We start from the raw sequence: 17,676 nt of genomic DNA, 5'->3' as shown, positions 1-17,676 counted from the left end.
ACAGGTTTAGGTTACTGTCATTCATATTCACCCAGTTCAATGTAACAGTGACAGGTTTAGGTTACTGTCATTCATATTCACCCAGTTCAATGTAACAGTGACAGGTTTAGGTTACTGTCATTCATATTCACCCAGTTCAATGTAACAGTGACAGGTTTAGGTTACTGTCATTCATATTCACCCAGTTCAATGTAACAGTGACAGGTTTAGGTTACTGTCATTCATATTCACCCAGTTCAATGTAACAGTGACAGGTTTAGGTTACTGTCATTCATATTCACCCAGTTCAATGTAACAGTGACAGGTTTAGGTTACTGTCATTCATATTCACCCAGTTCAATGTAACAGTGACAGGTTTAGGTTACTGTCATTCATATTCACCCAGTTCAATGTAACAGGGTTTAGGTTACTGTCATTCACCCAGTTCAATGTAACAGTGACAGGTTTAGGTTACTGTCATTCATATTCACCAGTTCAATGTAACAGTGACAGGTTTAGGTTACTGTCATTCATATTCACCCAGTTCAATGTAACAGTGACAGGTTTAGGTTACTGTCATTCATATTCACCCAGTTCAATGTAACAGTGATAGGTTTAGGTTACTGTCATTCATATTCACCCAGTTCAATGTAACAGTGACAGGTTTAGGTTACTGTCATTCATATTCACCCAGTTCAATGTAACAGTGACAGGTTTAGGTTACTGTCATTCATATTCACCCAGTTCAATGTAACAGTGACAGGTTTAGGTTACTGTCATTCATATTCACCCAGTTCAATGTAACAGTGACAGGTTTAGGCTACTGTCATTCATATTCACCCAGTTCAATGTAACAGTGACAGGTTTAGGTTACTGTCATTCATATTCACCCAGTTCAATGTAACAGTGACAGGTTTAGGTTACTGTCATTCATATTCACCCAGTTCAATGTAACAGTGACAGGTTTAGGTTACTGTCATTCATATTCACCCAGTTCAATGTAACAGTGACAGGTTTAGGTTACTGTCATTCATATTCACCCAGTTCAATGTAACAGTGACAGGTTTAGGTTACTGTCATTCATATTCACCCAGTTCAATGTAACAGTGACAGGTTTAGGTTACTGTCATTCATATTCACCCAGTTCAATGTAACAGTGACAGGTTTAGGTTACTGTCATTCATATTCACCCAGTTCAATGTAACAGTGACAGGTTTAGGTTACTGTCATTCATATTCACCCAGTTCAATGTAACAGTGACAGGTTTAGGTTACTGTCATTCATATTCACCCAGTTCAATGTAACAGTGATGGGTTTAGGTTACTGTCATTCATATTCACCCAGTTCAATGTAACAGTGACAGGTTTAGGTTACTGTCATTCATATTCACCCAGTTCAATGTAACAGTGACAGGTTTAGGTTACTGTCATTCATATTCACCCAGTTCAATGTAACAGTGATAGGTTTAGGTTACTGTCATTCATATTCACCCAGTTCAATGTAACAGTGACAGGTTTAGGTTACTGTCATTCATATTCACCCAGTTCAATGTAACAGTGACAGGTTTAGGTTACTGTCATTCATATTCACCCAGTTCAATGTAACAGTGACAGGTTTAGGTTACTGTCATTCATATTCACCCAGTTCAATGTAACAGTGACAGGTTTAGGTTACTGTCATTCATATTCACCCAGTTCAATGTAACAGTGACAGGTTTAGGTTACTGTCATTCATATTCACCCAGTTCAATGTAACAGTGACAGGTTTAGGTTACTGTCATTCATATTCACCCAGTTCAATGTAACAGTGACAGGTTTAGGTTACTGTCATTCATATTCACCCAGTTCAATGTAACAGTGACAGGTTTAGGTTACTGTCATTCATATTCACCCAGTTCAATGTAACAGTGACAGGTTTAGGTTAATTCATATTCACCCAGTTCAATGTAACAGTGACAGGTTTAGGTTACTGTCATTCATATTCACCCAGTTCAATGTAACAGTGACAGGTTTAGGTTACTGTCATTCATATTCACCCAGTTCAATGTAACAGTGACAGGTTTAGGCTACTGTCATTCATATTCACCCAGTTCAATGTAACAGTGACAGGTTTAGGTTACTGTCATTCATATTCACCCAGTTCAATGTAACAGTGACAGGTTTAGGCTACTGTCATTCATATTCACCCAGTTCAATGTAACAGTGACAGGTTTAGGTTACTGTCATTCATATTCACCCAGTTCAATGTAACAGTGACAGGTTTAGGCTACTGTCATTCATATTCACCCAGTTCAATGTAACAGTGACAGGTTTAGGTTACTGTCATTCATATTCACCCAGTTCAATGTAACAGTGACAGGTTTAGGTTACTGTCATTCATATTCACCCAGTTCAATGTAACAGTGATGGGTTTAGGTTACTGTCATTCATATTCACCCAGTTCAATGTAACAGTGACAGGTTTAGGTTACTGTCATTCATATTCACCCAGTTCAATGTAACAGTGACAGGTTTAGGTTACTGTCATTCATATTCACCCAGTTCAATGTAACAGTGACAGGTTTAGGCTACTGTCATTCATATTCACCCAGTTCAATGTAACAGTGACAGGTTTAGGCTACTGTCATTCATATTCACCCAGTTCAATGTAACAGTGACAGGTTTAGGCTACTGTCATTCACCCAGTTCAATGTAACAGTGACAGGTTTAGGCTACTGCCTGATACTCACATTTTTACCGATATGACCGTTTGGAACGTAGGTGCACAAAGGTCGAGAGACAAATGTGAGGTGTCAGTCAGGGATTCAATACTCCCTTGCACACCACCCTTGCCTGCATCTGGTTGATATAGGTTGTAAACATTAGTCCAACAGTTGCAAACGAGAGTTTCTATTGGACAAATTCAGGTATGTTTAATCCCGTTCCTTTTGCTTCCGTTTAAGAAACATTTCTCAACAGTTCGTGCTCATAAGAGCCACGTCCTTCTCTTCCCTTCGCTTGTGGACTTCAATGAACAACAATTCAGCTGTATGCGACAAGGAGAAACAACCTTTCCAAGTTAAACCGCTACACACAGCCTACATCTTTGTCAACATATTGGCTAAATTAACGTCCTAGTCAACATAGCTAATATAGCTAATGGGTTAGTAAACCCGCCACAATCATGCAGTAATATTGCTGTTACACCGGCGGACCCCGGTGGTAATAAATACATTAAACCATGGCCTTGTTCTTGGAAGAGTTCCAGTGTTGTCCAGAAGACTAAACCAGCTAGCATAGCATCCCACTGTTGTAGCAGGGTGTTTCAGAAGACTAAACCAGCTAGCTAGCATAGCATCCCACTGTTTGAGTAGGGTGTTTCAGAAGACTAAACCAGCTAGCTAGCATAGCATCCCACTGTTTGAGTAGGGTGTTTCAGAAGACTAAACCAGCTAGCTAGCATAGCATCCCACTGTTGTAGCAGGGTGTTTCAGAAGACTAAACCAGCTAGCTAGCATAGCATCCCACTGTTGTAGCAGGGTGTTTCAGAAGACTAAACCAGCTAGCTAGCATAGCATCCCACTGTTGGAGTAGGGTGTTTCAGAAGACTAAACCAGCTAGCTAGCATAGCATCCCACTGTTGTAGCAGGGTGTTTCAGAAGACTAAACCAGCTAGCTAGCATAGCATCCCACTGTTTGAGTAGGGTGTTTCAGAAGACTAAACCAGCTAGCTAGCATAGCATCCCACTGTTTGAGTAGGGTGTTTCAGAAGACTAAACCAGCTAGCTAGCATAGCATCCCACTGTTGTAGCAGGGTGTTTCAGAAGACTAAACCAGCTAGCTAGCATAGCATCCCACTGTTTGAGTAGGGTGTTTCAGAAGACTAAACCAGCTAGCATAACATCCCACTGTTTCAGTAGGGTGTTTCAGAAGACTAAACCAGCTAGCTAGCATAGCATCCCACTGTTGTAGCAGGGTGTTTCAGAAGACTAAACCAGCTAGCTAGCATAGCATCCCACTGTTGTAGAAGGGTGTTTCAGAAGACTAAACCAGCTAGCTAGCATAGCATCCCACTGTTTGAGTAGGGTGTTCCAGAAGACTAAACCAGCTAGCTAGCATAGCATCCCACTGTTTCAATAGGGTGTTTCAGAAGACTAAACCAGCTAGCATAACATCCCACTGTTTCAGTAGGGTGTTTCAGAAGACTAAACCAGCTAGCTAGCATAGCATCCCACTGTTGTAGCAGGGTGTTTCAGAAGACTAAACCAGCTAGCTAGCATAGCATCCCACTGTTTGAGTAGGGTGTTTCAGAAGACTAAACCAGCTAGCTAGCATAGCATCCCACTGTTTGAGTAGGGTGTTTCAGAAGACTAAACCAGCTAGCTAGCATAGCATCCCACTGTTTGAGTAGGGTGTTTCAGAAGACTAAACCAGCTAGCTAGCATAGCATCCCACTGTTGGAGTAGGGTGTTTCAGAAGACTAAACCAGCTAGCTAGCATAGCATCCCACTGTTTGAGTTGGGTGTTTCAGAAGACTAAACCAGCTAGCTAGCATAGCATCCCACTGTTTGAGTAGGGTGTTTCAGAAGACTAAACCAGCTAGCTAGCATAGCATCCCACTGTTTGAGTAGGGTGTTTCAGAAGACTAAACCAGCTAGCTAGCATAGCATCCCACTGTTTGAGTAGGGTGTTTCAGAAGACTAAACCAGCTAGCTTAGTAAGCTTCTCCTTAATTTTGGAAGAAAGTAATTTGTTCAAAACTGTTAAACCATTCTCTCTCTTTGAGTCAACCACTTACCACATGTTATGCTAGCTGTAGCTTATGTTTTCAGTACTAGATTCATTCTCTGATCCTTTGATTGGGTGGACAACATGTCAGTTCATGCTGCAAGAGCTCTGATAGGCTGGAGGACGCATCCTCCGGAAGTTGTCAGAATTACTGTGTAAGTCATTTTAAATTTAGACTGTAACACAAACAGATGTGAAGGGCTGTCCCTGTGGGCCCTGCTCAAAAGCATAGTGTCCAATTTGAAGAAGTGGTGTTTTCATTTCAATTGTCAGAAAATAGATGTGCTTTGGTGAATATACACCACCGTTCAAAAAGTTTGGGGGTCACTTAGAAATGTCCTTGTTTTGGAAAGAAAACCAAAAGCTAGCATTGTCCATTAAATTAACATCAAATTGATCAGAAGATAAACCAGCTGTAGACACTGTTAATGTTGTAAATGACTATTGTAGCTGGAAATCCCACTGTTGATTTTTAATGGAATACTAAACCAGGCTAGCTAGCAGGCATCCCACTGTTTCACCAGCAACCATCACTCCTGCATTCCAATGTTTGCACGGTGTTTCAGCTAAAACCAAGTTTATACTTTTAAAGGCTAATTGAACATTAGAAAACCCTTTTTTCAATTATTTTTCAGTACAGCTGAAAACTGTTGTCCTGATTAAAGAATCAATAAAACTGTCCTTCTTTAGATTAGTTGAAGTATCTGGAGCATCAGCCCATTTGTGGGTTCAATTACAGGCTAAAAATGCCCAGAAACAAATAACTTACATCTGAAACTCGTCAGTCGATTCTTGTTCCCAGAAATAAAGGCTATTCCATGCGAGAAATTGTTTCAAGAAACTGAAGATCTGTTTCAATAACGCTGTTTCAGACTTCCTTCACAGAACAGCGCAAACTGGCTCTAACCAGAATAGAACCAGCTAGCTAGCATGGTTTGAGTAGCCCCGGTGACTAAACCAGAGCAAGCAGGGCATTAGAGTGTCTAGTTTGAGAAGACTAAACCGCCTCACAAGTCCCACTCAACAGACAGCCTCATTATATAATACCTGCAAAACACCAGTCTCAACGTCAACAGTGAAGAGGGTGTTCGACTAAACCAGGGATGCGCATCCCACTTCAAGGCAGAGTTGCAAAGAAAACCAGCCATATCTCAGACTGGCCAATAAAAAAACCAGCAGAAAAGATTAAGATGGGCAGAAGAACACAGACATAGACAGAGGAATCTGCCTCTAAGCCAGCATCCCACTGTTTGAGTTGCCTCTTCAATAACCCTGCATTATCAACAAGTACCTTCTGAGAGGACTAAATGTAGTTGGAACAGGATGTCAGAGGAGAGAGAGATGTCTACTGAGAGGATCTCTCTCTTTGGAACAGGACGTCAGAGAGAGCTTATGTCTACTGAGAGGATCGTGGAAGTTGGAACAGGACGTCCAGAGAGAGAGATGTCTACTGAGAGGATCGTGAAAATAGAACAGGATGTCAGACCGTTCAAAAGATGTCTACTGAGAGGATCCTTGTTTTGGAACAGGAAAGTCAAAAACATGTCTACTGAGATCAAATTGATGATAGTTGGAACACTGAATGTCAGTAAGATGACTATTGTAGAGAGAAGAGATGTTTAATGGAACATCTACATAGTTGGAACAGGACGTCAGAGAGAGATGTCTACTGAGAGGATTGTGTTAGCTTGGAACAGTTTATCATTTCAAAGGCTAGAGAGAGAAAACCCTTTTGCAATGTCTTTGTAGAGGAAAACTGTTGTTGGAACAGGACGTCAGATAAAACTGAGAGAGAGAGTGTCTACTGAGAGGATTTTGTAGTTGGTACAGGCTATGTCAGAAAGAAAGAGAGAGAGATGTCTACTGAGAGGATTGTGTAGTTGGAACAGAATGTCAGAAGAGAACGCTGTGAGTGTCTACTGAGAGGATCGTGTCCTTCTGAACAGCAAACTGGCTCTAACCAGAATAGTCAGAGAGAGATGTCTACAACTGAGAGGATTGTGTAGAGTGTCTAGTTTGAGAACAGGACGTCAGAGAGAGATGTCTACTGAAGGACCAGTCTCAGTTGGAACAGAATGTCAGAGAGAGAGAAAGAGAGAGAGAGATGTCTACTGGGAGGATCGTGGGCAGTTGGAACAGGATGTCTACAGAGGAATGTGCCTCGAGTTGGAACAGAATGTCAGAGAATAACCCTGAGAGAGAGATGTCTACTGGGAGGATCATGTAGTTGGAACAGGATGTCAGAGAGAGAGAGAGAGAGAGAGATGTCTACTGAGAGGATCGTGTAGTTAGAACAGGATGTCAGAGAGAGAGAGATGTCTACTGAGAGGATCGTGTAGTTGGAACAGGATGTCAGAGAGAGATGTCTACTGAGAGGATTGTGTAGTTGGAACAGGACGTCAGAGAGAGATGTCTACTGAGAGGATCGTGTAGTTGGAACAGGATGTCAGAGAGAGAGAGAGAGAGATGTCTACTGAGAGGATTGTGTAGTTGGAACAGGATGTCAGAGAGAGATGTCTACTGAGAGGATCGTGTAGTTGGAACAGGACGTCAGAGAGAGATGTCTACTGAGAGGATCGTGTAGTTGGAACAGGACGTCAGAGAGAGAGAGAGAGAGAGAGATGTCTACTGAGAGGATCGTGTAGTTGGAACAGGATGTCAGAGAGAGAGAGAGAGATGTCTACTGAGAGGATTGTGTAGTTGGAACAGGATGTCAGAGAGAGATGTCTACTGAGAGGATCGTGTAGTTGGAACAGGACGTCAGAGAGAGATGTCTACTGAGAGGATCGTGTAGTTGGAACAGGACGTCAGAGAGAGAGAGAGAGAGAGATGTCTACTGAGAGGATTGTGTAGTTGGAACAGGATGTCAGAGAGAGATGTCTACTGAGAGGATTGTGTAGTTGGAACAGAATGTCAGAGAGAGAGAGAGAGAGAGGAGAGTTGGAACAGGATGTCTACGGAGAGGATCGTGTAGTTGGAACAGGACGTCAGAGAGAGATGTCTACTGAGAGGATTGTGTAGTTGGAACAGGATGTCAGAGAGAGAGAGAGAGAGAGAGAGAGAGTCTAGAGAGAGAGAGAGAGAGAGAACAGAGAGAGAGAGAGAGAGAGAGAGAGAGAGAGAGATGTCTACTGAGAGGATCGTGTAGTTGGAACAGGAGAGAGAGATGTCTACTGAGAGGATTGTGTAGTTGGAACAGAATGTCAGAGAGAGAGAGAGAGAGAGAGAGATGTCTACTGGAGAGGATTGTGTAGTTGGAACAGGATGTCAGAGAGAGATGTCTACTGAGAGGATTGTGTAGTTGGAACAGGATGTCAGAGAGAGAGAGAGAGAGAGAGAGAGAGAGAGAGTCTACTGGGAGGATCGTGTAGTTGGAACAGGATGTCAGAGAGAGAGAGAGATGTCTACTGAGAGGATCGTGTAGTTGGAACAGGATGTCAGAGAGAGAGAGAGAGATGTCTACTGAGAGGATCGTGTAGTTGGAACAGGATGTCAGAAAGAGAGATTTTACTTTGTTATCGGAATTTAGACTGAACAAGTGTGTCCTTCAGAAGAATACAGAAAACATGTTGCATTGCAACTTTTGGCAGCAGTGTGCACTGACATACCAGACTAGTGCACTACTTCAGCCTTCAGTTGTCTGCTAATTTTAGAACCCAAACATCCTATTCATTCTTTGTTTCCATTTGACAGTGGTTTCTTATCCCTCTTTCTTAACGGTATCATTTAAAGAAAGACCCCAGACACTCACTTCTTCATACAACATCACACATTGTATTTGCCAATTCCTTTGAAACAAGTGCATACAAGTCACAGATAAAAGCATTTCAGTTGGTTGCCATGCACCTCGTAGAGAGGGGCGTCATCATCAGTCAGGTTTTGAACAGGAACAGGCACCAAAGAGTCTGCGTCCCAAAAGGCACCCTGTTACCTAAATAGGGCACTACTTTTGACCAGAGCTCTGTGGGTGTCCCTGTGGGTGTCCCTGCTCAAAAATAGTGTCCTTTTAGGGAATAGAGTGCCTTTTGTGACGCACCACTAGAAGTAGGCCTACATCAACCCTGTTAAACATCAACAAATAGGGTCGAGAGAGCCCAGTTCTATTATAATTAAATACCTTTATCTTCAAAAATATAGAAACTGAATGTATTAAAAAAATCTCAAAATTATAGAGCCTTGTTTTACAAAGTATAGCCTACACTAGTCCCCTCGGATTCGGTAAAATATGTACAAAGTCCGTTGGTTAGTTTGTTTGGATGGTATGTGGTATTTCATTTTAATATTTATACACTCGTATTTGGTCTTTTTCCACCAAAACAATCTCTCCCCAAAATATTTTGAAAATAAAATCTCAAGTGTCCATTTCGTTTTTTACTTTGACGTCCCCTGCAAGGATAGTGCCGATTTCTCCTTGCATGAAAGCCCACGGTACGTTAGAGCCGACCAACGGGCACTTCTCCCCGCTGGGACAGTACACCTCCCCGGTGGATCCTTGTTGTTTGATGCTCTGCCGCGAACACGGGAAGCAGAACTTGTGCGAGGGAACCGACGGACACTGAACAAAGTGCGTGTCCTCTAACCTCTGGTCACAGAGCGTGCAGCAGAGGGGTACGCTCCCGGGTACTGACGAGTCCGGAATGCTTTCATGCCCTTGGTCCATCATTCCACCCCTGGCACGTAAAGTGTCCCCATAATACCGGATGCCTCCTTACCCTGTGTGGGCCGGCGCTTCTGGGTCATGGAGGAGGGCGAGAGTGGGCTGCTGCTGTTGCGCCGCGTGGTGGAATGGACCTGGTTCCCGTCTTTGGGCGAGCTGTTCCCGCCACCTCCGGCGTTGTCTGCCGCGAGGATCAGCGCCGCCATGGGGGACTGGCCGTTCTGCACAGCTTCCGGTGGGGTGGTGCGTGAGTGGGGGGATAAGGTATTGGTGGGGACGGAGGAGAAGCTTGGTGGTGGTCCCGGGGCATTTTATGTCCGTCACGGTCAGATGCTGGACCCGGTAACCACTGCTGTCTGTCCTCTCCATTATGCTTGGCGGCGGTTCCCTCTCTCTCCCCACATGTTCTGGCGATGCTTTCCTTTTCATAGTCCGTGGGTGTTTTCCCCTGTCTGAAGGAAGGAAAGGGTTAAACATGAAGAAGGCTCAGGACAGACAATTAGAGACTGACAACATGGACAGACAATGGTCAGATGAAGAAGGCTGAGTTAGAGGAGACAAAGAAGGCATGGACAGATGATCATGAAGAAGGCTGAGATAGAGACAACATGGACAGATGATCATGAGAAGAAGAGCTGGAGATGGTCATGACACAACATGGACAGATGATCATGAAGAAGGCTGAGTTAGAGATAGAGACAACATGGACAGATGATCATGAAGAAGGCTGAGTTGGAGAGATCATGAAGAAGGCAACATGGACAGATGGTCATGAAGAAGGCTGAGTTATAGACAAAATGGACGGATGGTCACAAAGAAGGCTGATATAGAGACAACATGGACATATGATGATGAAGAAGGCTGAGATAGAGGACAACTGATGGACAGATGGTCATGAAGAAGAAGCTGATATAGAGACAACATGGACAGATGATCATGAAGAAGGCTGAGTTAGAGACAACATGGACAGATGGTCATGAAGAAGGCTGAGATAGAGACAACATGGACAGATGATCATGAAGAAGGCTGAGTTAGAGACAACATGGACAGATGGTCATGAAGAAGAAGACAACATGGAGATGAGAGACAACATGGACAGATGATGATGAAGAAGGCTGAGATAGAGACAACATGGACGGATGGTCATAAATGGACAGTGATCATGAAGAAGGCTGAGAGACAACATGGACAGATGGTCACAAAGAAGGCTGAATAGAAACATGGCTGAGTTATAGACAAAATGGACGGATGGTCATAAAGAAGTCTGAGTTAGATAGACAACATGGACAGATGGTCATGAAGAAGACAACTGGAGTTAGAGTTATAGACAAAATGGACCAGATGGTCATGAAACATGACAGATGCATGAGTTAGAGACACAACATGGACAGGTGGTCATGAAGAAGGCTGAGTGAGAGACAACATGGACAGATGGTCATGAAGAAGGTTGAGTTATAGACAACATGGACAGATGGTCATGAAGAAGGCTGAGTTAGAGACACAACATGGACAGATGGTCATGAAGAAGGCTGAGTGAGAGACAACATGGACAGATGGTGATTAATACTGAGAAGAAAAAAGAATGATGCACAATAATAACAGCAAATTATTTACTAATAAATACATAATCCCAAATCATATACTAATAAATACATAATCCCAAATTATATACTAATAAATACATAATCCCAAAAGGCACTTTTTAATTTAAGCATGACATGTGGGAGTGTTTGTGTCATTACAAAAATGCTAATCTGGTGTAAATCTATTTGGTTTGAAGTGTGCTCCTATGTAACAAAGGGTTTAACCTGTGAAGTGCTCTCCATATGCACTTTATTCAGCATGTTACCCTCTGCTACATAGTCTAGACTTCATGTTTACAGCTCAATAAAAATACATGTTGTGTTTTGTCACAACTCAAACAGACAAGTCATGCGTAATATGCATATGGGGATATTTTAAATCAACTCTTTGCTCGGAATACCATTCAAATTAAATAGATTTGTCAGAATTGTATTTGTTTTTCTCGTAACAAACATACCCACAACAAGTCCTGATTAGAAGTGCATATGTAGAGTACTTCACAGGTTAAACCTGTGAAGATTTACCCTTAGATTTACATCAGATTAGCATTTTTTTGCAATGACACAAACACCCCCACAAGTCATGCTTAAAAAGTGCCTTTTGGGATTATATATTTATTAGTATATAATTTGCTATTGTTAAGAAAAAAAATGCAAATCTGACTAATCTTTTTCATTTGAATGGTATGCCGAGCAAAGAGTTGACATTAAATGATCTACCTGTGCATATTATGCATGACTTGTCTGTTTGAGTCGTGACAAAACGCAACATTTATTTCTATTGAACTGTAAACATGTAGTCTAGACTATGTAGCAGAGGGTAAATATGCTGAATGGTCCACTGTATTCATATGGAAAAAAACAACCCCATACATCCAGCCATCCAGCCAGCAACAACCTGATTTGGAAGAAGCCCGTTCTGCTGTTGCTCACAGCCCATCAACCCTCCGTTGCATGGCTGCATGATCCTTCTGGAACCGGCTGTCGAAAGTATGGAGAACCATCAAGTCCCTGGCCGTTTTCCCCTTGTTCATCCACTCATCCGCCCGGGCTTTGTGATGGTCTATATCCGGTGTCAGGCTGTCAGGTATGTGCTGCTTATCCTTCTCGTGCTGGTCACTACAGGAGACCGAGACTAACCGTTTACCGCCGCCGTGCTCGTTGGGGCTACCTGCCATCAAACCGGACCCCGGGTGCCCCATCGCCATCGGACACACGGTTCTTCCGTTAACTACGTGTTCTCGTTCACAAGGACATAACCGTGTTATTCCTTCATGGGTTGGGGCTCTGCCGGTTGAGCTCGTGTGGGTCGTCCGGTTTAGGAAATCCATTAGGTACCGGAATTCCGTTAGCCTGTCTCCCAGACTGGTACTCGGTCCCATCCTCAGCGGACGGTCCAAGGTGGAGAGGGGGTAGCGGTCCAGGGGCTGTGACGGCCGGGATCCGGGGTCTCCTCCAGACCCGTGGTGGTTAGACTGGATCTCTTTCCCCGATAGCTGCTGCTGTTGCCCCGGTCCCGGAGACCTCCCCTCCTGGAAGCCGTGAGCCCGCTTCAGCTGCCGGGCTGTCTCAATCACAAACTCGATCCGGTCCGCTCCTTCGTAGTTAACACATCCCCTGCAGATGGGTTCGGTAAAATCCCAGATCATAGCCCAGGGCATGCGGGGCAGGTCGCATAAATAACAGGACTGTCTACGAGAGGCAGCGACCACCGCAGTCGACATGGCTTCCCTTTCACCGGAAAACGGAGCTTAAATCTCTCTCTCAAACCAGATCTCTGTGTTAGAATCTATCCAATACGTTTTCAGAAACTAGTTCCTTCCGTTTCTCTAAAAAGAAAACGTGTCCTCTCCTCTCCCCGTCTGTCTCCGGACTACAGCAAGATACAGTAGTTCATAACAGCAGAGTAGAATGTTCTTTACTACGTCGTACTTGTGACCTGTCTCTGTCACTGCCTAGTCTACTACCTCCTCCGCTCAGCCCAGTCCCGATGTAGAGCAAGGACGTCTGTCAGCTCAGCTCCGAGGCAGCGACGTCTCTGGACACTGTGTTTCCAGCTTCAATATTCTATTGACTTGATTCTTCTACGCCAGTCCTCTTCATGCTCTGAAGCCAGCTTCTATTGAACCACTTGAACCTTTTGAAAGAAGCTAACAGCAGCCAGACACTCTGGGGTGGGAGAGAATAGAATGTGTTATATTGCCTTCTGCTGCAAGCAAAGCCATGGGAAGTAGGGTGCTGAGTGTGCTGCAGCACCCCTGCTAAAACGAAATAAAACAATTATTTATATATATATATTTTTTTAAACATTCAAACATAATTTCCCCCACATCTTACATGTTTTATTTGATTTATTTAACCTTTATTTAATGGCTGCAAGATTGAAACAGAAAATATATCAACATAAGTATCCTCTTTTGTAAGGGATGGTTGGAACACTTGTTGTACTTTTGTCGATTTCTCAGAGATTGTACATTTACAATGTGATACGAACAACTAAATCTGTCTGCTACAATTTGGTAATATCTCTAAATCACCCAGACAAGGTGTGACTTTGTCTCAAATACAAGGAGTAAAATGTTAGTTGTAACAGGGCTTGAGCAGGGCTTGAGCAGGGCTTGAGCAGGGCTTGAACAGGGCTTTAACAGGGCTTTAACAGGGCTTGAACAGGGCTTGAACAGGGCTTGAACAGGGCTTGAGCAGGGCTTGAGCAGGGCTTGAGCAGGGGCTTGAACAGGGCTTGAACAGGGCTTGAGCAGGGCTTGAACAGGGCTTGAACAGGGCTTGAGCAGGGCTTGAACAGGGCTTGAGCAGGGCTTGAACAGGGCTTGAACAGAGCTTGAGCAGGGCTTGAACAGGGCTTGAACAGGGCTTGAGCAGGGCTTGAACAGGGCTTGAACAGGGCTTGAGCAGGGCTTGAACAGGGCTTGAACAGAGCTTGAGCAGGGCTTGAACAGGGCTTGATCAGAGCTTGAGCAGGGATTGAGCAGGGATTGAACAGGGTTTGAGCAGGGCTTGAGCAGGGCTTGAACATGGCTTGAATGGGGCTTGAGCAGGGCTTGAACAGGGCTTGAACAGAGCTTGAACAGGGCTGGAACAGGGCTTGAATAGGGCTTGAAACATAGCTGGAACAGGGCTTGAACAGGGCTTGGAGTGAACTGCAGCAGTCTGAAGAAAAGGCATGAAAACAGAATAACATTGGCATATTTAACAAAAACGTTTATTGTTTTTACTCTCCAAAATCTAGTTAGCATAATAATACAAATCCCATCAGAGTCATTCTGTTTAAAATAGACATATCTGTTTGAATGGGCTCAATCCACTGCATCCACAATGGTGGCCCTCCCCATCTGTGTTGGAAGATGGCTGAGCTACAGCGGTGTTTGTCAGACCATGAGAGACCCATCTGCGGTGGAAGGTGGCTGAGCTACAGCGGTGTTTGTCAGACCATGAGAGACCCATCTGCGGTGGAAGGTGGCTGAGCTACAGCGGTGTTTGTCAGACCATGAGAGACCCATCTGCGGTGGAAGGTGGCTGAGCTACAGCGGTGTTTGTCAGACCATGAGAGACCCATCTGCGGTGGAAGGTGGCTGAGCTACAGCGGTGTTTGTCAGACCATGAGAGACCCATCTGCGGTGGAAGGTGGCTGAGCTACAGCGGTGTTTGTCAGACCATGAGAGACCCATCTGCGGTGGAAGGTGGCTGAGCTACAGCGGTGTTTGTCAGACCATGAGATGCCCATCTGCGGTGGAAGGTGGCTGAGCTACAACGGTGTTTGTCAGACCATGAGAGACCCATCTGCGGTGGAAGGTGGCTGAGCTACAGCGGTGTTTGTCAGACCATGAGAGACCCATCTGCGGTGGAAGAGTGGCTGAGCTACAGCGGTGTTTGACCATCAGACCATGAGTCAGACCATGAGACACCCATCTGCGGTGGAAGGTGGCTGAGCTACAGCGGTGTTTGTCAGACCATGAGAGACCCATCTGCGGTGGAAGGTGGCTGAGCTACAGCGGTGTTTGTCAGACCATGAGAGACCCATCTGCGTTGGAAGGTGGCTGAGCTTGTTTGTCAGACCATGAGAGACCCATCTGCGGTGGAAGGTGGCTGAGCTACAGCGGTGTTTGTCAGACCATGAGAGACCCATCTGCGGTGGAAGGTGGCTGAGCTACAGCCCGGTGTTTGTCAGACCATGAGACACCCATCTGCGGTGGAAGGTGGCTGAGCTACAGCGGTGTTTGTCAGACCTCCCATCTGAGAGCTACAGACCCATCTGCGGTGGAAGGTGGCTGAGCTACAGCGGTGTTTGTCAGACCATGAGAGACCCATCTGCGTTGGAAGGTGGATGAGCTCAGCGGTGTTTGTCAGACCATGAGAGACCCATCTGCGGTGGAAGGTGGCTGAGCTACAGCGGTGTTTGTCAGACCATGAGAGACCCATCTGCGGTGGAAGGTGGCTGAGCTACAGCGGTGTTTGTCAGACCATGAGAGACCCATCTGCGGTGGAAGGTGGCTGAGCTACAGCGGTGTTTGTCAGACCATGAGAGACCCATCTGCGGTGGAAGGTGGCTGAGCTACAGCGGTGTTTGTCAGACCATGAGACTCCCATCTGCGGTGGAAGGTGGCTGAGCTACAGCGGTGTTTGTCAGACCATGAGACCCCCATCTGCGGTGGAAGGTGGCTGAGCTACAGCGGTGTTTGTCAGACCATGAGAGACCCATCTGCGGTGGAAGGTGGCTGAGCTACAGCGGTGTTTGTCAGATCATGAGAGACCCCATCTGCGGTGGAAGGTGGCTGAGCTACAGCGGTGTTTGTCAGACCATGAGACCCCATCTGCGGTGGAAGGTGGCTGAGCTACAGCGGTGTTTGTCAGATCATGAGAGACCCATCTGTGTGGAAGGTGGCTGAGCTACAGCGGTGTTTGTCAGATCATGAGACCCCATCTGCGGTGAAGGTGGCTGAGCTACAGCGGGTGTTTGTCAGATCATGAGACTCCCATCTGCGGTGGAAGGTGGCTGATCTACAGCAGTGTTTGTCAGACCATGAGAGACCCATCTGCGGTGGAAGGTGGCTGAGCTACAGCGGTGTTTGTCAGACCATGAGACTCCCATCTGCGGTGGAAGGTGGCTGAGCTACAGCGGTGTTTGTCAGACCATGAGACTCCCATCTGCGGTGGAAGGTGGCTGAGCTACAGCGGTGTTTGTCAGACCATCTGCGGTGGAAGGTAGGCCCATCTGCGGAGACCCCCATGGAAGGTGGCTGAGCTACAGCGGTGTTTGTCAGACCATGAGAGACCCATCTGGTGGAAGGTGGCTGAGCTACAGCGGTGTTTGTCAGACCATGAGACTCCCATCTGGGTGGAAGGTGGCTGAGCTACAGCGGTGTTTGTCAGACCATGAGACCCCCATCTGCGGTGGAAGGTGGCTGAGCTACAGCGGTGTTTGTCAGATCATGAGAGACCCATCTGCGGTGGAAGGTGGCTGAGCTACAGCGGTGTTTGTCAGACATGAGACATCTGCGGTGGAAGGTGGCTGAGCTACAGCGGTGTTTGTCAGATCATGAGACCCCATCTGCGTGGAAGGTGGCTGAGCCACAGCGGTGTTTGTCAGATCATGAGAGACCCATCTGCGGTGGAAGGTGGCTGAGCTACAGCGGTGGTGTTGTCAGATCATGAGAGACCCATCTGCGGTGGAAGGTGGCTGAGCTACAGCGCTGTTTGTCAGATCATGAGACTCCCATCTGCGGTGGAAGGTGGCTGATCTACAGCAGTGTTTGTCAGACCATGAGAGACCCATCTGCGGTGGAAGGTGGCTGAGCTACAGCGGTGTTTGTCAGACCATGAGACTCCCATCTGCGTGGGTGGGAAGGTGGCTGAGCTACAGCGGTGTTTGTCAGACCATGAGAGACCCATCTGTGTGGAAGGTGGCTGAGCTACAGCGGTGTTTGTCAGACCATGAGAGACCCATCTGCGGTGGAAGGTGGCTGAGCTACAGCGGTGTTTTGTCAGACCATGAGACACCCATCTGAAGGTGGCTGAGCTACAGCGGTGTTTGTCAGACCCCGATCTGCGGTCGAGGTGGCTGAGCTACAGCGGTGTTTGTCAGACCATGAGAGACCCATCTGCAGGTGGAAGGTGGCTGAGCTCAGCGGTGTTTGTCAGACCATGAGAGACCCATCTGCGGTGGAAGGTGGCTGGAGCTGCGGTGTTTGTCAGACCATGAGAGACCCATCTGCGGTGGAAGGTGGCTGAGCTACAGCGGTGTTTGTCAGACCATGAGAGACCCATCTGCGGTGGAAGGTGGCTGAGCTACAGCGGTGTTTGTCAGACCATGAGAGACCCATCTGCGGTGGAAGGTGGCTGAGCTACAGCGGTGTTTGTCAGACCATGAAAGACATCTGCGGTGGAAGGTGGCTGAGCTGGGTGTTTGTCAGACCATGAGAGACCCATCTGCGGTGGAAGGTGGCTGAGCTACAGCAGTGTTTGTTCATGAGAGACCCATCTGCAAGGTGGCTGAGCTGCAGCAGTGTGAGATCATCCCATCTGCGGTGGAAGGTGGCTGAGCTACAGCGGTGTTTGTCAGATCATGAGACCCCCATCTGCGGTGGAAGGTGGCTGAGCTACAGCGGTGTTTGTCAGATCATGAGAGACCCATCTGCGGTGGAAGGTGGCTGAGCTACAGCGGTGTTTGTCAGACC

The 17,676-nt window shown here is 46.1% G+C and overlaps 1 pseudogene; it reads right to left on the bottom strand.

The window, feature by feature from the left end:
- Positions 1 to 8,655: 8,655 nt before the first annotated feature.
- LOC118381428 (interferon regulatory factor 2-binding protein 2-A-like) lies at positions 8,656 to 13,094 on the bottom strand (annotated as a pseudogene).
- Positions 13,095 to 17,676: the final 4,582 nt, after the last annotated feature.

The sequence above is a fragment of the Oncorhynchus keta genome, chromosome 24 (assembly GCF_023373465.1).
Source record: "Oncorhynchus keta strain PuntledgeMale-10-30-2019 chromosome 24, Oket_V2, whole genome shotgun sequence".
Taxonomy (NCBI): domain Eukaryota; kingdom Metazoa; phylum Chordata; class Actinopteri; order Salmoniformes; family Salmonidae; genus Oncorhynchus; species Oncorhynchus keta.
The sequence above is the reverse complement of the archived record's forward strand: the minus strand, read 5'-3'. Positions and strand labels throughout refer to the sequence as shown.